The sequence below is a fragment of the Hyperolius riggenbachi genome, chromosome 11 (genome assembly GCF_040937935.1).
Source record: "Hyperolius riggenbachi isolate aHypRig1 chromosome 11, aHypRig1.pri, whole genome shotgun sequence".
Taxonomy (NCBI): domain Eukaryota; kingdom Metazoa; phylum Chordata; class Amphibia; order Anura; family Hyperoliidae; genus Hyperolius; species Hyperolius riggenbachi.
In genome coordinates this window covers 198,025,109-198,039,060 of record NC_090656.1, presented here as the reverse complement: position 1 = coordinate 198,039,060, position 13,952 = coordinate 198,025,109, and positions in this window count along the sequence as shown.

Here is a 13,952-nt window from a genome sequence, read left to right as displayed (position 1 = left end):
CGGGCTGGTATAGTCAGGGTGCGGAGCCCCACGCGGCCGGTGCTCCGCATTCTGGCTATCCCAGCCTGCATGGGGGACAAGGGGTTAAAGAGGTCTGGGAGGGGGGACCCCACGTCGTTTTTTTTTTATATTTCCCACACTCAGAACGAAGTAAGTAAAACTCTTCCCACTTGGGGGAATCTATGAAAATAATACACTATTGTTACCTGTGCAAAAAAAACTGACATTTTCCGAATTTAAAAGACATTTTCGCCCTTGAAACTTAAAAATCGATTTTCTCAAAAACTATAAGGTCTTTTTGAAAAACATTTTTTTCCTCTTATTCCCACTGATCCCCTTAATATACCCTAGGAATTTGGTGTTCCTAAACTTTAAGCAGGCTTTGCTATTAACCGTTAAAGTCGGCGGGTTTTTAAATGTATACATTTTTACTTTGAAACTTTAACATCGATTTTCTCAAAAACTATAAGGTCTTTTTGAAAAAAAATTTTTTCCTCTTATTCCTCCTGATCTCCTTAATATATTCTCCAAATTTGAGGCTCTTAGCATTTAAGGGGACTTTGCTATTAACCCTTAAAGTCGGCGGCTTTTTTATATTATACGGAGCGTTACGGTTTAACGCGAAATTACGGTAGCGTTTAATGCGAAATTACGGCATGAACCCACTGTAATGCGAAATTTACGCGAAAATTACGCTTACGCGAAATTTCGCGAAATCCTTCTTCATTACGATTATGTACTTACGGCCATAATCGTAATTACACTAATTACGCGAAATTTCGCGAATTCATAATTAGGTCATTACGCTCATCTCTACCCACTCCATTAAAGTACCCCACTTTTCACCCGCCCTTTTAAAAAACTTTTGTCTATACGCCCAAAACATCGAAGATGTCTGGAAGTGGCAGCCAGCGCGGTTTGGGCAAGGGGAAGGGCAGCAAGGGAATCAGGAGGAGAGGGAGCAGCATTGTGGCAGGCCGCGGCCGCGCCACCATGCACAGTTCCGCAGCAGCAGCAGCAGCGTCAGTGGCTAACATTCCTCCCATAGCCACTGGCCGTGGACGCCTTGGGCGCCGCCCAGCAGGAGCATCTGCAACTCACGCTGCAGAGACACAGCAGCAGCAGCGTGTAGCACCTGCTCCGATTTTCCTCCAGCCGGGTCGGAAACGTCCCATTGAGGAAAAGCATGCAGACACTGTGGTGCAACTCATGACGGAGGATGAGCAGCCCGCCATCAGCTCTGCATCCGAGGCCTCCACCCTCACCACCACCACCACCACCCCTGTTCGCAGCAGCCGCCCAGCAGGGTCTGGGGAGGAGGCCAGTTCACCGTCACTCGCCGACCTGTCATTCAGCAGTCTTTTGACCCCAGGCATCATGAGTAAATTGTCTGCTGTTGTTGGCGATCTTGAGGAGGAGATGCTGATGGGCACTTTGGGGGATGAGGGATTGGACAGCAAGACTGTGGCGACAGTCAAGCAGCCCATCCATGCATCAGGAGAGGAGTTTGGGGGTTCATCATCCCAGCAGGACATGTTTCAGGAGGGGGAGGATGATGATGACCCGGTGACAGACAGAGACTGGGTGCCACAACCTCCAGGGGATGTCGTCCTCAGCAGCTCTGAGGAGGAGGAGGAGGATGCGCTTGTGGGCCTTGCAAGGAGGCGCATCATTGCAAGCATTGGCAGCAGTAGGCAGGTCCCACAGCCAGCTGGTGTCTCAGGCTCAGCAGCAGCAGCAACAGCATCTGCCAGTACCACCACCAGCCGCACCCAAGCCCCCCCCCCCAACCACCACAGGGAGACAGGCAGCAGCGCTTCCATGCCGTAGGGGGATGTTTCTTTCACCAATCTGGCGATATTTCACCATGCCCACTGTGTACAGCAAGTACGCCACTTGCAACCACTGTCAGCGGAAGTTGAGCAGAGGTGCAGACCCCTTAAAGTTCAGCACCAGCTCGCTCATCAACCACCTTGCTGCGAAACATTTCCACCAGCATGAGGAGTTCCAGAGGCTGAAGGCATCTGGTGCTGGCAGTGGCACCACACCCATCACTGCACAGCCTTCAGCAGCAGCAGCAGCAGCAACAGCAGCCACCCGCCCTCCTGCTCCTCCAGCAGCACCAGCAGGAGTGCGGAAACGCACTGCTCCTCCCCCCTCTGCAACTCCTGCCGCCGACACTGAGGCCTGTTCTGGCAGCCAGTCCTCAGTGGCCTCCTCCGCTGTGTCTGCTGATTCCCGTGCCAGCAAAAGGCCACGCCAGAGCCTTTTGAGCGAGTCCTTCCAGGGGGTGGTTAGGGCTCTGCCTCCCAGCAGCCGTCGCGTGCGGCAGCTGAACGGCTTGCTGGCACGGGCCATGTGCTCCCAACTCCTGCCGTACACGCTCGTGCAGGAGGGGAGCGACATTCGTGCGCTGCTTGCTTGCGCAGCCCCAGACTGGCAGCTCCCCAGCAGACACTTTTTCTCCCGCAAGGCCATTCCTGCACTGCACCGCTTTGTGATGGCCAATGTGGAGAGAGTGCTGGAGCACGCGGTTGGTGAAAGGGTCCACGTCACCATGGACTCCTGGAGCAGCCGCTTCGGGACAGGCCGCTACCTGTCCTTCACTGTCCACTGGGTCAGCTTGGTGGAAGGGGGTGAGGATGGGAGAGCAGCAGCGGGCACAGCAGCAGCAGCAACACAGTGGGTGGTGCCACCCCGCAGGGTCAGGGGAACTGCAGCAGGTTCCTCCGATCCTCTGCCATCCTCCGGCACACCTGGCCAAACCCCCCGCCTCAGCAGCAGCGTGAAGCCACGCCACTGCCAAGCGCTGCTGCACTTGGTCAGCCTTGGGAAGACCAAGCTGACGGCAACCCATGTGTTGGCCAAACTCCAGGAGCAGGAGAGGATTTGGCTGACCCCCAGAGGCCTCAGAGTCGGAAAGGTGGTGGCCGACAATGGGGCCAATTTGGTTGCCGCAATAGACAGGGGAAACCTGACCCACATCCCCTGTCTTGCCCACGTGCTGAACCTGGTGGTGCAAAAGTTCTTGCGCACCTACCAGGGGATGGGCGAACTGCTGGAAACGGCAAGGAACGTTGTGCGTCACTTCCGGCGCTTGGCTGCAGCCTGTGCGAGCCTGGAAGACGTGCAAAAGGAGCTGGATCTGCCACGCCATCGGCTGATCCTTGACGTTCCGACTCGCTGGAACTCCACCCTGGCGATGTTGGAGCGTCTGGTTGAACAGAAGCACGCTGTCAACCAGTACCTTGCCCTGGCCACTGTTTCCGCCGCTCAGAGAAGGGACAAGACCAGCAACATCCCGTCCATCGTCCCCGATGATGACTGGAGGCACATGCAGCAGGTGTGCTTAGTGCTGGCTCCCTTTCTGCAGGCCACTAACATGGTGAGCAGGGACCATGCTATGGTCTGCGAGTGGGTGCCCCTGGTTTGTCTGCTGAACAGGGCCCTCGATGCTTTGCTGGAACAGGGAGCGGCAGCCTTGGACCAGCAGGAGCGGCAAGCAGCTGCACAGTCCACCTCTGAGGGGGAGGAGGAGGAGGACTTGGTGGAGGTCCCTGACCTTGCTGCTGATGAGGGGGAGCAGCACAGTGCAGCTGAGTTGGTGCGGGGGTGGAGAGAGGATGAGGCTGACGAGGCAGAGGAGGAGGATGAGGACAGCAGCACTGCCGTCGATGTGCCAGCAGACGTGGCCCGCCTCTTCCCAATGGCAGCGCACATGCTGACGTGCCTGCGCAGGGACCCCAGGGTGATCCAGATGAAGCAGAGGGAGGACATCTGGATCAGCATGATGTTGGACCCACGCCTCAAGGGGAAGTTGAGCCAGTTCCTGCCGCCTGCAGGAGGAGACCCAGCGCAACAAATAAGGAGCTTGCAGCAGGCCCTTGTTGAGCGCTTGGAGGAAGCCTTCCCCCAGCCTTCCACCCCCACTGTCCAGCAGCCAGCACAGAGGCAGCAGCAGGTGCCTGCATCCAGCAGCAGCAAGCGCCCCACAGACCTGCTGTCTCTCAGCCACGAGCTCTACAGGACTGTAGAGGCTCCGGCAGCAGTGACTAGAGAGGAGGTGCATGCAGCAGCATCCTCCTCCGGTCACAGCCAGCGCCTGACCCGCATGGTGGCTGACTACATGGGGTCCTACAGCGGGCTTGACAGCGATGCCCCTGTTGATCCCATGGAGTATTGGGTCAAGCGCCTGGAGATCTGGAGCGAGCTGGCGCAGTACGCCCTGGAAGTGCTGTCCTGCCCCCCTTCCAGCGTGCTGTCCGAGCGCTGCATCAGTGCAGCTGGTGGCGTGGTCACCGAGAAACGCTCACGTCTGTCTCACAAGTCTGTGGACAGACTGACGTTTCTCAAGATGAACCAGGCGTGGGTGGAAGGCGAGTTCCTGGCCCCTGTTGTCGGCGAGAGGGGGACATGAACTGGCTAAGAACCATCGTTAATGTGCCTTACCACCCTTTACCACCTCCTGGCTCCTGCTCACTAAGCCAGCCTGGTTCACTTTGACTATTACGTCGCCTGCAGCCACACATTTTACACCTACAGTGGGCTGCTGTGTGCTGCTGCTGCTGTCTGTCTGTGTTTCCCACCGCCAGGGTACACAGATTTACCTTCTGCTGCCACTCTGCCACCAGCTATTACGTCAAAAAATAGCTATATATCTGTGTAATTGGTTGTAAAACCAAAACTACAAAACCATTACAAAAAAAGGTTTAATTTTTCTGAGGTGCCCGGGTTGAAAACTGTGTTGTCCCAGTTGTGTATTGGACACAATGTGGGCTGCACGACCGCTGTCTGGGACCTCCTGTTGTGTTTTTTTACAGCCCTGGTATCACCGCTAGGTACCAGGGCTATTATGTCACGCTGCCTACCTGCTGCCACACTCACACTACTCCTCCATTACTCCTGCTGCTGCTGTCTGTCTGTGTTTCCCACTGCCAGGGTACACAGAATTACCTTCTGCTGCCACCCTGCCACCTGCTATTACGTCAAACAATAGCTGCTCACATAATTACTCCTCCATTCCTCCTGCTGCTGCTGCTGTCTGTCTGAGTTTCCCACCGCCAGGGTACACAGATTTACCTTCTGCTGCCACTCTGCCACCAGCTATTACGTCAAACAATAGCTATATATCTGTGTAATTTCTTTACAAACAAAACCAAAAAACCATTTAAAAAAAAAAGGTTTAATTTTTCTGAGGTGCCCGGGTTGAAAACTGTGTTGTCCCAGTTGTGTATTGGACACAATGTGGGCTGCACGACCGCTGTCTGGGACCTTCTGTTGTGTTTATTTACGGCCTGGTATCACCGCTAGGTACCAGGGCTATTATGTCACGCTGCCTACCTGCTGCCACACTCACACTACTCCTCCATTACTCCTGCTGCTGCTGTCTGTCTGTGTTTCCCACTGCCAGGGTACACAGAATTACCTTCTGCTGCCACACTGCCACCAGCTATTACGTCAAACAATAGCTGCTCACATAATTACTCCTCCATTCCTCCTCCTGCTGCTGCTGCTGTCTGTCTGTGTTTCCCACCGCCAGGGTACACAGATTTACCTTCTGCTGCCACTCTGCCACCAGCTATTACGTCAAACAATAGCTATATATCTGTGTAATTTCTTTTACAAACAAAACCAAAAAACCATTAAAAAAAAAAAGGTTTAATTTTTCTGAGGTGCCCGGGTTGAAAACTGTGTTGTCCCAGTTGTGTATTGGACACAATGTGGGCTGCACGACTGCTGTCTGGGACCTCCTGTTGTGTTTATTTACAGCCCTGGTATCACCGCTAGGTACCAGGGCTATTATGTCACGCTGCCTGCCTCATTGACTGCATGCTGCCACACACTCATCCTCCTCCTCCTGCTGCTGAATTTACCTCCTGCTGTCTGTGTGTTTCCACTGCCAGGGAGCACATACAATGCGCTTCCAACATGCGTGCGCCACCAGCTATTTGTTGTTACGCTCAAAAATAGCTGCATTTCTTTAAAAAAAAAAAAATGAAAAGAGAAATAAGTGAAGAAGAAGAAGACGATATAGGAGAAGATGAAGAAGAAGAAGATGAAGAAGAAGAAGATGAAGAAGAAGAAGATGAAGAAGAAGAAGAAGAAGAAGAAGAAGAAGATGAAGAAGATGAAGAAGATGAAGATGAAGAAGATGAAGAAGAAGATGAAGAAGATGAAGAAGATGAAGAAGAAGAAGATGAAGAAGATGAAGATGAAGAAGATGAAGAAGAAGATGAAGAAGATGAAGATGAAGAAGATGAAGAAGATGAAGAAGAAGATGAAGAAGATGAAGATGAAGAAGATGAAGAAGAAGAAGATGAAGAAGAAGAAGATGAAGAAGAAGAAGACAATATAGAAGAAGAAGAAGAAGATATAGAAGAAGAAGAAGAAGATATAGAAGATAAAGAAGAAGAAGAAGAAGTATATACAGTACTGAACAAAATTCTGGACACAACTTCTCTTTTCACCTTTTTTTTTTTAAAGGAACATCCCCACATAATCACTTGCTGTTGTTACTTGGAAAAAAATATGTTTCTTGCATCATTCACCCTCAAAACAAGTGTTGGGAAGCTATTTAAGGCCAATTCGAATAGTCAGCTCGAATAATGAGCTCGAATACCGACTCGAATAGTGAGCTCGAAGTCCGAGGTCGAATCGAATAGTAAAATTTATTCGACTCGAATATTCGACTGACCTCGAATAATTTACTATTCGAATTCGACCAAACTCGAATTTTAAAAAGGGATATTTGAGCACCACTGTTACCTAGCGTTTTTGCTCACATACATCTGCTATATACACCTATATTGTTGTTAGCTAGATAGAGATTGTATTTTAGTTAGTAGCTTGTGTGTTACATAGAGACAGCTGCTGCTGCAGGCAAGCTTACACAGCTTTAGGCCTCAGGGCCTTGCCTGTGTGGGCAGCTGTCCTCCTGTCCTCTGATAGTTTATTTCTCATCTATACCAGTCAGTGTTTCTGCTGTGTATTCTACCCTGTCTTGTCCTTTACTTACTGAGTGATTATTGTATTTTGTAGTTATTATACTACTGTACTAGGGACACTCACTGTCTGTTACTGTTCATAGCTCCTGCGTGTGTGTGTGTGTGCACTGTCTGTAGTGTACACAGTACATAGTATTCCCTTCTACTGAATCATCTGATTATTGAATCTGATTATTGTATTTTCTAGTTGCTTGTACTTACTGTACTCGGGACACTCAGTCACTGTTCATAGGCTAGCTCCTGCGTGTGTGTGTGCGTGCACTGTCTGTAGTGTACACACACACTCTATTTCCTTCTACTGAATCTGATTACTACTGATTATTGTATTTTCTAGTTAGTGTACTAGGGGACACACTCACTGTTCACTGTTCACACTTACTGATTACTGAATTATTGTATTTTGTATTTGTACTGTACTAGTAATCACTTAGCGATCTAATCACTTAGTGATTAGTGTCACCTCACCCACTAACCCACTCCATTAAAGTACCCCACTTTTCCACCCGCCCTTTTAAAAAACTTTTTGTTTACGCCCAAAACATCTAAGATGTCTGGAAGTGGCAGCCAGCGCGGTTTGGGCAAGGGGAAGGGCAGCAAGGGAATCAGGAGGAGAGGAAGCAGCATTGTGGCAAGCCGCGGCCGCGCCACCATGCACAGTTCCGCAGCAGCAGCAGCTGCGTCAGTGGCTGACATTCCGCCTATATCCACTGGCCGTGGACGCCTTGGGTGCCGCCCAGCAGGAGCATCTGCAACTCACGCTGCAGAGACACAGCAGCAGCAGCAGCGTGTAGTACCTGCTCCTATTTTCCTCCAGCCGGGTCGGAAACGTCCCATTGAGGAAAAGGATGCAGCCACTGTGGTGCAACTGATGACGGAGGATGAGCAGACCGCCATCAGCTCTGCATCCGAGGCCTCCACCCTCACCACCACCACCACCCCTGTTCGCAGCAGCCGCCCAGCAGGGCCTCGGGAGGAGGCCAGTTCACCGTCACTTGGCGATCTGTCATTCAGCAGTCTTTTGACCCCAGGCATCATGAGTAAATTGTCTGCTGTTGTTGGTGATTTTGAGGAGGAGATGCTGATGGGCACTTTGGGGGAGGAGGGATTGGACAGCAAGACTGTGGCGACAGTCAAGCAGCCCATCCATGCATCAGGAGAGGAGTTTGGGGGGTCATCATCCCAGCAGGACATGTTTCAGGAGGGGGAGGATGATGATGATGATGATGACGGGGTGACAGACAAAGACTGACATCACCACCAGCACCTGGGGATGTCATCATCAGCAGCTCTGAGGAGGAGGAGGAGGATGCGCTTGTGGGCCTTGCAAGGATGCGCATCATTGCAAGCATTGGCAGCAGTAGGCAGGTCCCACAGCCTGCTGGTGTCTCAGGCTCAGCAGCAGTAGCAGCAGCATCTGCCAGTACCACCACCAGCCGCACCCAAGCCCCCCCCCCCCCCAACCACCACAGGGAGACAGGCAGCAGCGGCTCCAGGCCGTAGGGGGGTTTTCTTGTCACCAATCTGGCAATTTTTCACCATGCCCACAGTTGACAGCAAGTACGCCACTTGCAACCACTGTCAGCGGAAGTTGAGCCGAGGTGCAGACCCCTTAAAGTTCAGCACCAGCTCTCTGATCAACCATCTTGCTGCTAAACATTACCACCAGCATGAGGAGTTCCAGAGGCTGAAGGCATCTGGTGCTGGCAGTGGCACCACACCCATCACTGCACAGCCTTCAGCAGCAGCAGCAGCAACAGCAGCCACCCGCCCTCCTGTTCCTCCAGCACCACCAGCAGGAGTGCGGAAATGCACTGCTCCTCCCCCCTCTGCAACTCCTGCCGCCGACACTGAGGCCTGTTCTGGCAGCCAGTCCTCAGTGGTCTCCTCTGCTGTCTCCGCTGATTCCCGTGCTAGCAAAAGGCAACGCCAGAGCCTTTTGAGCGAGTCCTTCCACGGGGTGGTTAGGGCTCTGCCTCCCAGCAGCCATCGCGTGCGGCAGCTGAACGGCTTGCTGGCACGGGCCATGTGCTCCCAACTCCTGCCGTACACGCTCGTGCAGGAGGGGAGCGACATGCGTGCGCTGCTTGCTTGTGCAGTCCCAGACTGGCAGCTCCCCAGCAGACACATCTTCGCCCACCAGGTCATGCCTGCACTGCACCGCTTTGTCATGGCCAATGTGGAGTGAGGGCTGGAGCACGCGGTTGGTGAAAGGGTCCATGTCACCATGGACTCCTGGAGCAGCTGCTTCGGGACAGGCCGCTACCTGTCCTTCACTGTCCACTGGGTCAGCTTGGTGGAAGGGGGTGAGGATGGGAGAGCAGCAGCGGGCACAGCAGCAGCAGCAACACAGTGGGTGGTGCCACCCCGCAGGGTCAGGGAAACTGCAGCAGGTTCCTCCGATCCTCTGCCATCCTCCGGCACACCTGGCCAAACCCCCCGCCTCAGCAGCAGCGTGAAGCCACGCCACTGCCAAGCGCTGCTGCAGTTGGTCAGCCTTGGGAAGACCAAACTGACGGCAACCCATGTGTTGGCCAAACTCCAGGAGCAGGAGAGGATTTGGCTGACCCCCAGAGGCCTCAGAGTCGGAGAGGTGGTGGCCGACAATGGGGCCAATCTGGTTGCCGCAATCGACAGGGGAAACCTGACCCACATCCCCTGTCTTGCCCACGTGTTGAACCTGGTGGTGCAGAAGTTCTTGCGCACCTACCAGGGGATGGGCGAACTGCTGGAAATGGCAAGGAATGTTGTGCGTCACTTCCGGCGCTCGGCTGCAGCCTCTGCGAGCCTGGAAGACGTGCAAAAGGAGCTGGAGCTGCCACGCCATCGGCTGATCCTTGACGTTCCAACTCGCTGGAACTCCACCCTGGTGATGTTGGAGCGTCTGGTTGAACAGAAGCACACTGTCAACCAGTACCTTGCCCTAGCCACTGTGTCCGCCGCTCAGAAAAGGGACAAGACCAGAAACATCCCGTCCATCGTCCCCGATGACGACTGGGGGCACATGCAGCAGGTGTGCTTAGTGCTGGCTCCCTTTCTGCAGGCCACCAACATGGTGAGCAGGGACCATGCTATGGTCTGCAAGTGGGTGCCCCTGGTTTGTCTGCTGAACAGGGCCCTCGATGCTTTGCTGGAACAGGGAGCGGCAGCCTTGGTCCAGCAGGAGCGGCATGCAGCTGCACAGTCCACCTCTGAGGGGAAGGAGGAGGAGGACTTGGTGGAGGTCCCTGACCTTGCTGCTGAGGGGGATCAGCACAGTGCAGCTGAGTTGGTGCGGGGGTGGAGAGAGGATGAGGCGGCAGAGGAGGAGGATGAGGACAGCACTGCCATCGATGTGCCAGCACACGTGGCCCGCCTCTTCCCAATGGCAGCGCACTTGCTGACGTGCCTGCGCAGGGACCCCAGGGTGATCCAGATGAAGCAGAGGGAGGACATCTGGATCAGCATGATGTTGGACCCGCGCCTCAAGGGGAAGTTGAGCCAGTTCCTGCCTCCTGCAGGAGAAGACCCAGTGCAACAAATAAAGAGCTTGCAGCAGGCCCTTGTTGAGCGCTTGGAGGAAGCCTTCCCCCAGCCTTCCACCCCCACTGTCCAGCCAGCACAGAGGCAGCAGCAGGTGCCTGCATCCAGCAGCAACCACCCCACAGACCTGCTGTCTCTCAGCAATGAGCTCTACAGGACTGTAGAGGCTCCAGCAGTGACTAGAGAGGAGGTGCATGCAGCAGCATCCTCCTCCGGTCACAGCCAGCGCCTGACCCGCATGGTGGCTGACTACATGGGGTCCTACAGCGTGCTTGACAGCGATGCCTCTGTTGATCCCATGGAGTATTGGGTCAAGCGCCTGGAGATCTGGAGCGAGCTGGCGCAGTACGCCCTGGAAGTGCTGTCCTGTCCCCCTTCCAGCGTGCTGTCCGAGTGCTGCTTCAGTGCAGCTGGTGGCGTGGTCACCGAGAAACGCTCACGTCTGTCTCACAAGTCTGTGGACAGACTGACGTTTCTCAAGATGAACCAGGCGTGGGTGGAAGGCGAGTTCCTTGCCCCTGTTGTCGGCGAGAGGGGGACATGAAATGGCTGCCGGAACCATCGTTAATATGCCTTACCACCCTTTACCACCTCCTGGCTCCTGCTCACTACTAAGCCAGCCTGGTTCAGTTTGACTATTACGTCGCCTGTAGCCACACATTTTACACCTACAGTGGGCTGCTGTGTACTGCCCTTCTGCTGTCTGTCTGTGTTTCCCACTGCCAGGGTACACAGATTTACCTTCTGCTGCCACTCTGCCACCAGCTATTACGTCCAACAATAGCTATATCTGTGTAATTTGCTGTAAAAAAAATAAAATAAATAAACCATTAAAAAAAAGGTTTAATTTTTCTGAGGTGCCCGGGTTGAAAACTGTGTTGTCCCAGTTGTGTATTGGACACGATGTGGGCTGCACGACCGCTGTCTGGGACCTCCTGTTGTGTTTATTTACAGCCCTGGTATCACCGCTAGGTACCAGGGCTATTATGTCACGCTGCCTACCTACCTGCTTCCAACGTTGTTGTGACAGCGCTCCTCTGGTAATCCTAAAAAGAACAAATACAATCGCACATAGTGTATTACTGAAACAACAGGTTTAAAAACACTACACCCAACACGTGCACCGGTGATAACAATGTGTTCCACTCTCAGTGAGATATAGCCCCTTCAGTATAGCAGCTCACCAGATGGACACCACCTCAGAATCCAGGTGGGTCTAGCGTGTGGCCTTCAAGCGGCTAACTCTCAATCACAGTCTCCACACTTGTTCATTGGTAGAAAACGGCTCCAGATTTATTACACACATCCACATGTAAAACAACATAAAATGCACATAGCGTAATCCAATTATTTAAAACCAAAATGGCCTGCGCAATCCAGCGCACTCACTTGAGTAGATGAATTATAGGCATCTCGGGCGTCAGAGCCCACCAATAATGTTTCCCCTGGTTTACAGCGGCACCGGCGTCCCGACGCTCCGCTCTCCTCCAAGGTAACCGTCCAAGCTTCCCATTACCCTCGTGATGTCAGCGCTCCTGGGTCCGCGGACCCAGGAGCGCTGACGTCACGAGGGTAGTGGGAAGCTTGGACGGTTACCTTGGAGGAGAGCGGAGCGTCGGGACGCCGGTGCCGCTGTAAACCAGGGGAAACATTATTGGTGGGCTCTGACGCCCGAGATGCCTATAATTCATCTACTCAAGTGAGTGCGCTGGATTGCGCAGGCCATTTTGGTTTTAAATAATTGGATTACGCTATGTGCATTTTATGTTGTTTTACATGTGGATGTGTGCAATAAATCTGGAGCCGTTTTCTACCAATGAACAAGTGTGGAGACTGTGATTGAGAGTTAGCCGCTTGAAGGCCACACGCTAGACCCACCTGGATTCTGAGGTGGTGTCCATCTGGTGAGCTGCTATACTGAAGGGGCTATATCTCACTGAGAGTGGAACACATTGTTATCACCGGTGCACGTGTTGGGTGTAGTGTTTTTAAACCTGTTGTTTCAGTAATACACTATGTGCGATTGTATTTGTTCTTTTTAGGATTACCAGAGGAGCGCTGTCACAACAACGTTGGAAGTTTGCTATAGGACTTGTGGTAGCGAATACTCAATTAGACTTTCTTGTATCTGGTTGGCGCAGTTTTTTTATGTGTTACTTTATACCTACCTGCTGCCACACTAACACTACTCCTCCATTCCTTCTGCTGCTGCTGCTGTCTGTCTGTGTTTCCCACTGCCAGGGTACACAGATTTACCTTCTGCTGCCACTCTGCCATCAGCTATTACGTCCAACAATAGCTATATCTGTGTAATTTGCTGTAATAAATAAATAAATAAATAAACCATTAAAAAAAAAAAAGGTTTAATTTTTCTGAGGTGTCCGGGTTGAAAACTGTGTTGTCCCAGTTATGTATTGGACACGATGTGGGCTTCACGACCGCTGTCTGGAACCTCATGCTGTGTATTTACGGCCTGGTATCACCGCTAGGTACCAGGACTATTATGTTACGCTGCCTACCTACCTGCTGCCACACTAACACTACTCCTCCATTCCTCCTGCTGCTGCTGCTGTCTGTCTGTGTTTCCCACTGCCAGGGTACACAGATTTACCTTCTGCTGCCACTCTGCCACCAGCTATTACGTCCAACAATAGCTATGTCTGTGTAATTTGCTGTAAAAAAAATAAATAAATAAACCATTAAAAAAAAAGGTTTAATTTTTCTGAGGTGTCCGGGTTGAAAACTGTGTTGTCCCAGTTGTGTATTGGACACGATGTGGGCTTCACGACCGCTGTCTGGAACCTCATGCTGTGTATTTATGGCCTGGTACCACCGCTAGGTACCACAGCCTATTATGTCTCGCTGCCTGGCCTGCCTCATTGACTGCCTGCTGCCACACAATCATCCTCCTCCTGCTGCTGCTGCTGAATTTACCTCATGCTGTCTGTGTGTTTCCACTGCCAGGGAGCACATACAATGGCGCTTCCACCATGCGCCACCAGCTATTTATTACGCTCAAAAATAGCTGCATTTCTTTAAAAAAAAATATAAGAGAAATAAGTGAAGAAGAAGAAGACGATATAGAAGAAGAAGAAGATATAGAAAAAGAAGAAGAAGAAGAAGGAGAAGAAGATATAGAAAAAGAAGAAGAAGAAATAGAAAAATAGTAATAAGAAGAAGATATAGAAAAAGAAGAAGAAGAAATAGAAAAATAATAATAAGTAGAAGATATAGAAAAAGAAAAAGAAGAAATAGAAAAATAATAATAATAAGAAGATATAGAAAAAGAAGATATAGAAAAAAGAAGATATAGAAAAAGAAGATGAAGAAGAAGAAGAAGAAGATATAGAAGAAGAAGAAGAAGAAGAAGATATAGAAGAAGAAGAAGAAGAAGAAGATATAGAAGAAGATATAGAAGAAGAAGATATA